We start from the raw sequence: 10,989 nt of genomic DNA on the forward strand, positions 1-10,989 counted from the left end.
CTCCTCCAATTCTCCCTCACTCTTTCCCTCTTTCTCCTCCTAAACCCACCCCCTCTCTCTCTCTTCCCTGTTAAGATAGTTGCTTCAATTACATTGCCCAGCATTTTTGACATTTTATATTTCACCCCTTCTCACCCCCAATTCTTATCGGGGCTGAACATGGACTTAAAGGGTATTGGGAGTGTCACTATTCATCTCAGCGACCTTGAAAACTATGGATTAGACCATAATATCTGTTGTTTTTGGTTATTTTTATATGTCAACCCCTTCCCACCCCCTCTTCCTAACGGGGATGAACTTGGGCTTAAAGGGCATTGGGAGTGTTACTATTCATGTCAGTGGCCTCAAAAACTATGGATTAGTCACTAATATCTGTTAATTTTGGTTAATTTTGCATGTCACCCCTTCCCACCCCTTCTTACTCCCTCTTCCTAGGGCTGAACTTAGGCTGAAAGGGCATTGGGAGTGTCACTATTCATCTCAGCGACCTTGCAAATTATGGATTAGACGCTAATAGCTGTCATTTTTTACATTTTATTTTTCACCCAGTCTCACCCCACCTTCTTATTGGGGCTGAACTTGCACTTGAAGGGTATTGGGAGTGTCACTATTAATCTCAGTGACCTTGAAAACTGTGGATTAGACACTAATATCTGTTGTTTTCGGCTTTTTTACGTCACCCCCTTCTCTCACCCAATCCCCTCCTACTGGTGCTGAACTTGGATTTAAAGGGCATTGGGAGTGTCACTATTCATCTCAGCAACCTCAAAAACTATAGATTAGTCACAAATATTTGTCGGTTTTGGTTATTTTTACGTCACCCTCTTTCCACCCCTTCTCAACCCCTCTTCCTATCGGGGCTGAACTTGGACTTACAGGGCATCAGGAGTGTCAGTATTCATCTCAGCGAACTTGAAAACTGTGGATTAGACTAATATCTGTCGTTTTCGGTTATTTTTTCACTTCACCCCCTTCCTACCCCTTCTCACCTCCCGTTCCTATCAGGTCTGAACTTGGGCTTAAAGGGCATCGGTAGTGTCACTATTCTTCTCAGCAACCTCAAAAACTATGGATTAGACACTAATATCTGTTGTTTTTGGTTATTTTTACATGTCACCCCCTTCCCACCCCTTCTCACCCCTGCTGCCTATTGGGACTGAACTTGGACTTAGAGGGCATTGGGAGTGTCACTATTCATCTCAGCAACCTTGAAAACTATGGATTAAACACTAATAGCTGTCGTTTTTGGTTATTTTTACATGTCACCCCCTTTCCACCCCCACCCCCTTTGGTGCTAGTGATGTCTTACCCCACAGTATTCTTTTCCAGATAGTAAGCCATATGTATACCAAGTTTGGTTGAAATTGCTCAGTGCATTTCAGAGTTATACTGGAACACACGCACACACATACATACATACATATATACATACATACATCCATTTTTATATATATAGATTACAAAACAATTTTTTCTCCCTGCCAGGAAAATACGATATTGTACCAAAAATGGTATTTTATGCTAGCTTCCCCTGTCTCCTTTAAAAGAAACCCTGATCATCTGTTCTTTGTTTCAGTTGAAGGATCGTTTGTGCCTTTTATGTCTTCTTGTATGGCAAGTGTTGTCTGGAGTTGGAATATGCTTGGCCCAGGTGTAACTCCAGGAATCGTGTGGGATCCTCACGGAGGTTCCTTAAGTTATACATCGACAGTCATTGATATGTCAACTTCCCGACAGGTAGCAGACTCACGAACCTCGAGCGTTCTAACATAAAGAATCATTCTAAAAGTTGTAAAAATTACCTTGAAAACAAAGATTTTAAAATCATCTGGCAAACACCCAATATTCATGAATTAACTATTTTAGAATCGTTACTGATTAAGCAGTTGGGATCCCCATTAAACACAGTCAACTGCCACTCCCCTTTTCTTGTCTTGAAGTTTTTCATTTTCACTTTTCTTCCATTTGTATTCTCTGATTCTAGTAGGTGGTTGGTCCAAGACAGTGTTTAATTTGGTGATGAAATATTTTGTTTTATAAATAGAAAATTTTCAAGTGTCCAGATTTTATAATTTGATTTCATATTAATGGCATATTTTTATCTTTTCTAGAGCCCTCTAAAATTACACGTTGGGATTTAATAACATGAGATGTGGACTTTAATTGCCCATCATCTTACGTGTTGTATATATAAGTATGTACATTTTATATATATATATATATATATATATATATATATATATATATATATATATATATATATATATATATATATATATATATATATATATATATATATATATATATATATATATATATATATATATATATATATGTATATATATATATATATATATATATAAGACAGCACGAAAATGGCCACGTATTTTAAAAGAGAGGTTTTAGGTCAACTCTTTTTTCAAGATGTCTCTACGCCTTAGCTTCGCTAGACCAAACGCTGGCAACATGACGTATCATCATTATTGCTATCTCTCCCTCCAGTTTCCGCTTCAGACGAGACTACGGATTAATATTTCAGTTCTGGAACGCTGCTGGAGTATTTTGCATTCCAGATATATCGGAATATTCCTCTGTTATGCATCAACAATAGTGTACTCGCCGGGTTTTGTGGAAAGCATGGAATCTGTTGCAGCTCTCCCGAGGGGCGTTGCCCGAGGCGGAATTTGCGAAAAATCTGGAATTCTTTGTTGTTCTTTTTCCCTCGGCTGCAACGGAAACTTCCTTGCTGTGTCTCTTATTCCCGGGCTTTGTGGGCGTCTTAAATAAGTCAGTACGTGCCTTCCATTGCTTTTCTCTTTTGATTTCGCAAGCTTCTCTGCTATCCCTCTAGAGGCGCGATAAAAGAGAGAAAATAAGATGCGAAAAGAAATCTGGAAAACGAAAAACAGTTTGTGAAGTTAATTTTTGCGTGTGATTTTAAGGCGGATGTTGAATAGATTTTCAGAAGGGGAAACTAGTGGCCATCTTTATTCATAACACATGGCAAAGAGAATTATTCATCTGAAGAACCTTAGAAAAGAATTTTACAGAATTCTGTCGTATTAGCTTTATTGCAGAGTAATACGTTATCTGTCTTCTCTCCACTTCTCTCTCTCTCTCTCTCCCTCTCCTACCCCACCAAGGCCCCACCCATCTTCTGATACTCTATCCCCCCTGCTCCTTCTCCTACATTCGTCCCTTTAAAATCTGTTTCTTCTTAAAACATTAGCTGGGCGTTCTCTTGGGAAAATGGCGGAAGACATCTGCAGGGATCTCCCACACAAGAGAAAATATTCTTGGTGTATGAGACCTCATTTTAGAAATCGACAGAATATCATAGCCGTCTTCTATTATCATAGCTCGATTTTTGAAATTTTGTCTTCTTCATCTACCGTGAATATTTCTTTCACGTCTTGTTCATTCAGTCGCTCGTGATTTGCTGTGTTCTTTCTGTGCATTCGAGACACAAGAATATTTTTTATAGAAGTTATTCTCTCTCTCTCTCTCTCTCTCTCTCTCTCTCTCTCTCTCTCTCTCTCTCTCTCTCTCTCACTGATGAAGAAGGAAGTCGAACTAATTTCTTATCGTCCTTTCCCTGCTACGTCTTTTGGTCGTTCATTTTATGTTGTCTTATTTTGGAACAAACCAGTTCTCTCTCTCTCTCTCTCTCTCTCTCTCTCTCTCTCTCTAAGAAAGCTTTTCTTTAGAAAGCTGTCTGTCTGCATCATGATTATTGTTGTTGTTGTTCTTAAACACTGGGCTGTGCCATAGCTTCTGTACTGGGGTCGTCTACAGTTTTGTGTTCAAATTCTCTTGCAATCATTGTCCAATCTTTTACCGTTTTGTTGTCAATGTTATTTTACTATCATTATTGCCGAATTTACTCAGTTACTGGTTATGTGCAAAACTGTAGTTCAAAATATCCCGTCAGCTTCAATCAATTTAAGCTGCTATGCAAAAAGGGTTTTCAAATCAGAAATTTTCTGGCCGTCCTCAAACCATTATGTCTGTAGGATGAAACACTTATTATTTGGCACTCAGAGGCGCTTAGCTTGTCTAAGTGATAGTGGCAAGCTCTTTGCATAAATTTAAATATATCAGCCTTATCTTGTCTTTAAAATTAAGTTCTGGTGCTGGTACCTGAATGTCGCTGAAGATGCTGGCTTTGCAAATTAATTACTTGTTCATGAACAAGTCTTTTGGATGATGGAAAAAAAAAGAGATGCAAGCAAGCCAAATCACCCGTTCATGTTCTCTGCAACCCTCCTTCGCACCATGCATCGAGAGCGAGCAGTTATTTCACAAAACACTCGTTTTTATCTTTTATCACCATACTTAAAGCCTCCCTAAATATCTGTCTCTCAGGCAAAACTAGTCAAAGTTGCTTCCAGTGGGGAACTTCCTTTCAGTGTTTAGTAGCCTACCCGTGCCTCTGGCGCGATGGCCTAAGTTCTAACTCAAGGAACAGCCCATTAATAACTTGCTGTTGGTGCGTTCAAATGTTTCGCAGTATCCGCGGCTGCGTTCGAAGGGAATGCAATACTTGTTTAAAGCTTTCTCCATTTTACTTGAAATCATCTGAATTTTTCCCGATGTTTCTGTATTCTGTGCAGTTTTAATTCGTTTTTATATATTGTAAATTTTTTACATCGTCTGCATTTGACTATTTTTTTTTTTTTATCTCCTGAATATCAACCGCCACGGTAGTTGGCGGTTGGTAAGCTCAGCCACCCGGAGTAGCCTACACAAAAACCGCGACTTTGGCCCTTTATAACTCTGGAAATATTCAACCGATCGGGATGAAACTTTGGCTTTAGAGGTTTCCCACTAAGATCTCTAATCGTGCCAAATTTCATCGAAATTCGTTCAGCCGTTCAGGAGATCCAGATATCGATTTTTGGTGTTCAGGGGATGTGGTAGAGGGTGGATGGGTGAGGGACCTAACATATCTGTGGAGCAATAAGGGTAAAAGATACAGACGTGATACTTAGTTTTTCTGAAAACTCTTATACTGGAGGGTTGCCTTTCGGAGTTTGTTTGTTGAAATAATAAAATTTGAACGTTATTCAAATTAGCCGCCAAAATCCAAATTTCCTGATGCTCAGGTAAGGACTGCTCGCAACATAGAAGAGACGCCATTTCCTTAATGTGTGAATAGCAAGTGGTGTTAGGAGAAGCTGGCTGACTTGTTGTCAATTATCTTAATTAAAAATGATCACACACGTTGAATTTACCTACGTGGTTTTGGTTTTCGCGATCGTTGACCTACCCTAAATACAGAGCCTCAATAGTTAGAATGTTTTCACACACACACACACACACACACACACACATATATATATATATATATATATATATATATATATATATATATATATATATATATATGTATGTATATATATATATATATATATATATATATATATATATATATATATATATATATATATATATATATATATATATATATATATATATATATATACTGTGTATATAAACAGGTCATATAGCTGGAATCTTCATCGTAGCTATCAAGGGGGCATCCAGGAAAAGGCAGCACGTATATAAAAACAACAGTTTATTTTGCCGACGGCGTTTCGCAATATCTCATTGCATCTTCAAGGCTGTAATTTACAATAAAATATAACATAAAATCTTATAAAAAACACAAAAAATAAAATAATTTAAAAATCACTGTAAAGATGGACATGATCGACCTATACTGAGTTAAAAGAGAAACTAAAACATCTAAAAAAGAAAGAGGGTAAGTAAAAGTTGAAGTACTTGGGACGTGTATATAAATGCACGTCCCAAGCGTGAACGGGGAACTTACGTTGGATGCACAAAGCGGTTGCTACAGGTCCGAACCCGCTGTTACCAGGGAGTCAGTTTCAGAACTGGCTGCTGACTGTCCAGACCCGAAGCCTCCAACATACGAATTCACGCGTTGCACTGCAAACCAACAATAATTTTGCAGATTTTAAAATCATATCTTCCACGCAAGACGAGGGGGAACTTACCATTTTAGAGTCCATCGTGACTAAAACTACTATCACCTCGTTAAACACCCAGACAGCCTCCACACAGCTATTCATAGCATAACAAGTTGTTTGTTTACATTTTGGTCTGTACCTCAACTTTTATTTTTACCCTCTTTTTTTTTTTTTTTTAGATGTTTTAGTTGTTTCTCTTGTAACTCAGTTTAGGTAGGTCATGTCCGTCTTTATAGTGATTTTAAATTGCTATTTTATTTTTTTTTTTTTATAAGATTTTAAGTTATATTTTATTGTAAATTACAGCCTTGAAGATGCAATGAGATACTGCAAAACGCCGTCGGTCGGCAAAATAAACTTGTTTTTATATACGTGCTGCCTTTTCCCGGATGCTCCCTTGATAGCTATATACTGTATACTATATATATATATATATATATATATATATATATATATATATATATATATATATATACATATATAAAATATATATATATATATCTATATATATATATATATATATATATATATATAAATATATATATATATATGACCATAATCACGGAGAATATACATAGGTCTTCAAGAAAAAATATGTATAAAACCTAAATAACCCATCTTTTTGTTACCACATTTTTATAATAATCAGATCTAAACGTTTTAATATCCATTAAAAATATATTTTCATATATGGGCTGAATCATTGATAATAAGTTCTGTCGAAAACACAAACCAGCGAAGGACAAGAACTCAGGACCCAGTGGACGCCACAAGAGGCCACAATGAGATATGGAGGTCAGGGATACAAATCGCCCGTCAAACTCAAGTGTTTGTATTAGAGACGATATCCACCCACTCTACCATGCTAACCATGTAGTGCGTTTGTCGATAAATTTTATCATGACCGCGAAAAGTAATCAGATTTAGGAGTCTTTTCTCAATCAGTAAAGAATATATGTTACCGAATGGCATTAAAATACAAGAACTCACAACGTTAACCCACGCGGCCAGCAAGTCATAGGTTGCGTAAAACGACACACGGTTAGCATGGCAGAGGTGGGTGGATATCGTCTCTAATACAAACAATTCGACGGATGATTTGTACATATATCCACTTATCCTCACTCTGGCCGAGTGGGTTAAGCGTCCACAGTCCTAAACGGGACAACGAACTTTTAAAAATTCTTCGGTAACATATTTTCTTATTTGTAGGAAGAGTGTTTTTCTTCTTTGTCGTCGATTGTAATAATCACGGTGATGTGATAAAAAGTCATATTAGTATATTTTGGCGGCAAACGTTGAGCTGACCGTAATCACGGAGAAGCCACATAGGTCTAAGAAATGGTCAAAACCAAAAACCCCACTCTTTTTGTTACCACATTTTTGGATCTAGGGCGTTGCCATTAAAAAAAAAGGCTGAAATCATTGGCAAAAGCTGATGAAAACACAAAAGGGGTAGTACAGTAAAACCAGCCACAAGAGACAGATATGGTTCAGGGATACAAAAGGGGCAGGACGAAGCCCTCAATTTGATAAATTATGATGAAAGCGAAAAGTAGATTTAGGCAGTCTTTTTCTCAATCAGTACAGAAAGCGAGTGGCATTAAAATACGCAAACGTTAACCATACCTGAAGAGATCACTCACTTCTCCAAGCAATTTTGAAGACATCATATCCACTCTGTTGCGCGCCATCATATAAACGCAACGCTCTTTAGGGGTAACCCTTTTGTTTGTATGTTTTTTCTTCTTTGTCGTCGAGAATCTGTCTCTTGTTGCTGTTGCTGTTACTGTTCAACAAAAACCTGGGCTGGGTGTTGGTGGTACATCAGGCGCTCTTGCATAATTTCCACATCATCAGCAGTGGTTCATCCAAACCGAAGCCTATTTCATTTGCATTATAATTGGCACTGTTTCTCACTGATTGAGAAAAGATTCCTGCATATTCCTCATAATTTATCAGGTTGCGGGAGTAAAGATCAAACCTCCATCTGATTTTGTGGCTGGGCTTTACTAACCCCTTTGCGATTTCATCACTTTTGCCCGTGATGGACATCATAATGTAAACGTATATAGATCAAACGTTCTGTCAGTGTTCAAATTTGCAAAAAATCCAAAGGAAATTGATGGACCCCAAAGACACAAAATTCAGACCATTAGATTTGCTTTTAGGCTCAATTAGACGTTCTTTGATTAGTATAACTAACTCCAACGAAAATTATCTCTCGCCAAATTTAACGCTCGATTTAACACCCAATTTCACAGGGCATTCCAAGACGGATGGCGCAGGCTCAGTTAACCGAATTAACCTCGATTCGTGTGAAATCTTGTGCGTCATGGAGGAATCCCTTCCTCATTACAATGATTTGAAAATGGAGCATCCAGTCGGAAGAGGGGAATCTACGTGGCATCGAACGATTGGAATCGCTTCTTATCTTTTTGTCCTTCCCACAATCAGTGTCTTTCAGTCTACCTGTCCTCGTTAAGATTTCGACATTTTCGATCAGTAAATTTTCGATTGGAATTATCCTGAGACGCAAATAAAAAACGCTGTTTGTGCGGTATTCTGTGTTCGTATATACACGTATATATATATATATATATATATATATATATATATATATTTATATATATATATATATATATATATATATATATATATATATACATACATACATACATACATACACACATACATACACACATACATACATACATACACACATACATACATATATATATATATATATATATATATATATATATATATATATATATACATATATATATATATGTGTATGTGTGTGTGTATAGAATCTACTAGTCATATTTTACCATATACGGATGTAATTGTAATAGGGACAATGCCTCTTAACTTCTCGAATTCTTCACACTTTTTAGATACGCTTGTTAGTACAAAGCCTTAGATCCAAATGGAAGAAATCTGAAGCAATTCTGATGTCCTTTAGCAGGAATCACACCAGCATCCCTTGTAATTAGAACGAGGTCACATTGCCGACTTGACCACGTGGTCAGGTCGGCAACGTGCCCTCGTTCTGATACCCTGGATGCGGGTTCGAATCCTGCTACCAGAAATCAGAATTGCTTCACATTTATTGCATTTGGATCTAAGACTTTGTAGTGATAAGCTTATCCAAAAAGTGTGAAGAATTCAAGAAGTTAAGAGGCATTGTGGCTTTTTACAATTACATCCGTATATGGTAAAAAGTGACTAGCAGATTCTATAGACATATATAAATATATATATATATATATATATATATATATATATATATATATATATATATATATACATACATATACATACATACATACTTACTCTATGAGACTTTAAATTCTCTATGTTCATGTCTTTTTTTTATTTCCATCCACAAATGGTAAAATATATATATGGTAGTAATAAGCAGCCCAAAATAAGACATAAGGTGTTATTTACCAGATACCATGTTCTTAAGATAAATTTTAGATTGGGCAGACAGGAAAATGATTTTTGCCACCTGTTAAAGATCAGAATTGTGTGCGTATAAATGATATGAGTAATATGCTTAAGAATGGGTTTTAAAAAGTGATTAACAGCTCTCCTAAAAGGATTAGAATTTTATATTGGTTACTTAGCAACGGGACCTAAGTTTATTGTGAATCCGAACCACATTATAGCGAGAAATTAATTTCTATCACCAGAAATAAATTCCGAATGGGAAAAAGTTCGAAAAGAGAATTATATTGACAATTTTTACTGGTAAGTGCATGGATTCATGTAAACGGAGATAACAGGTTTAATGAAAATTGAGGACTTTCTACGGTGGATTCTTTGCTTATACACATCGTTCAATGACAGCTCAAAGTTAACAAGGCCCTCTGCATTTTCAGACGCCCTTTAGAATGTGTCGCTTTAGCGATTTTCTTGCTTTTTTTATCTGAATTTATTTGCAGTATGTTCTTACTCTGCTTTTGTAGATCTCTGTGTATCATTCAATAACAGATCTTTTAAAAGTGCGGGTGGAAGCTGGAATGATAGTGTCGTATATTTATTGTCTTATATCCCCCTGGCTTAAATAGCATGCTGTATCATCTTCGTGAAACTGAAAATTATAAATTCATATCTATCTATCTAGACAGCTTATATATTTTCGACGTCGCAGCTGAACCTGACCCGGACTATCACTCGGTCAGTGCCTTCAGCACCACTTGGTAAATAAACACTCTTCCTTTTTAATGCACTAATAGTTTTGTGTTATAATTTTATGTTCTATTGTTCCGAGTCTGTTTTTTTAATATCTGTTTTTTTTATTATATAGCTTTGAAAATGGGACTAAGCGTCTTGAAACGTCAGTAGCTAAATAAAGTACTCGGAAAGGAATAAAGAAGTGTTCTTCTCCTCGCACTAAATTGCTGTTTGCTGGATTGATAGAACCCACCCTCAACTTCGCTATGTATATATATATATATATATATATATATATATATATATATATATATATATATATATATATATATATATATATATATATATATATATATATATATATGATTGACAAGGTCAGGGTGACAGTAGACTGGTGTCTGCTGTCGAGTGCAGAACGCGTGACTTCACGACAGAGAATCATTTTCATAGCCTTTATCGAATCTTGGTATTGGCCACAGAATTATGTTTTGTAGAGGATAATGATACTAGATTCTGCAAGCGATGTCGTCATAATGGTGGTCCTATCATACACGTCCAGCTGCTAACGATGACAGAGCCATTGTGGAACGTTTCACATAAATTCAGATTTTGTGAATGGATGTATGAAGACATCAACGAGACTACCAAGACGTTTGCAACCTCACCGTAATTAATGTGCTATTTTCCAGACAAGCACACACACATACACACACACATATGCACATATATACATATATATTATATATATATATATATATATATATATATATATATATATATATATATATATATATATATATATATATATATA

Source organism: Macrobrachium rosenbergii, chromosome 29, assembly GCF_040412425.1.
Source record: "Macrobrachium rosenbergii isolate ZJJX-2024 chromosome 29, ASM4041242v1, whole genome shotgun sequence".
In the NCBI taxonomy this organism is placed as follows: Eukaryota; Metazoa; Arthropoda; class Malacostraca; order Decapoda; family Palaemonidae; genus Macrobrachium; species Macrobrachium rosenbergii.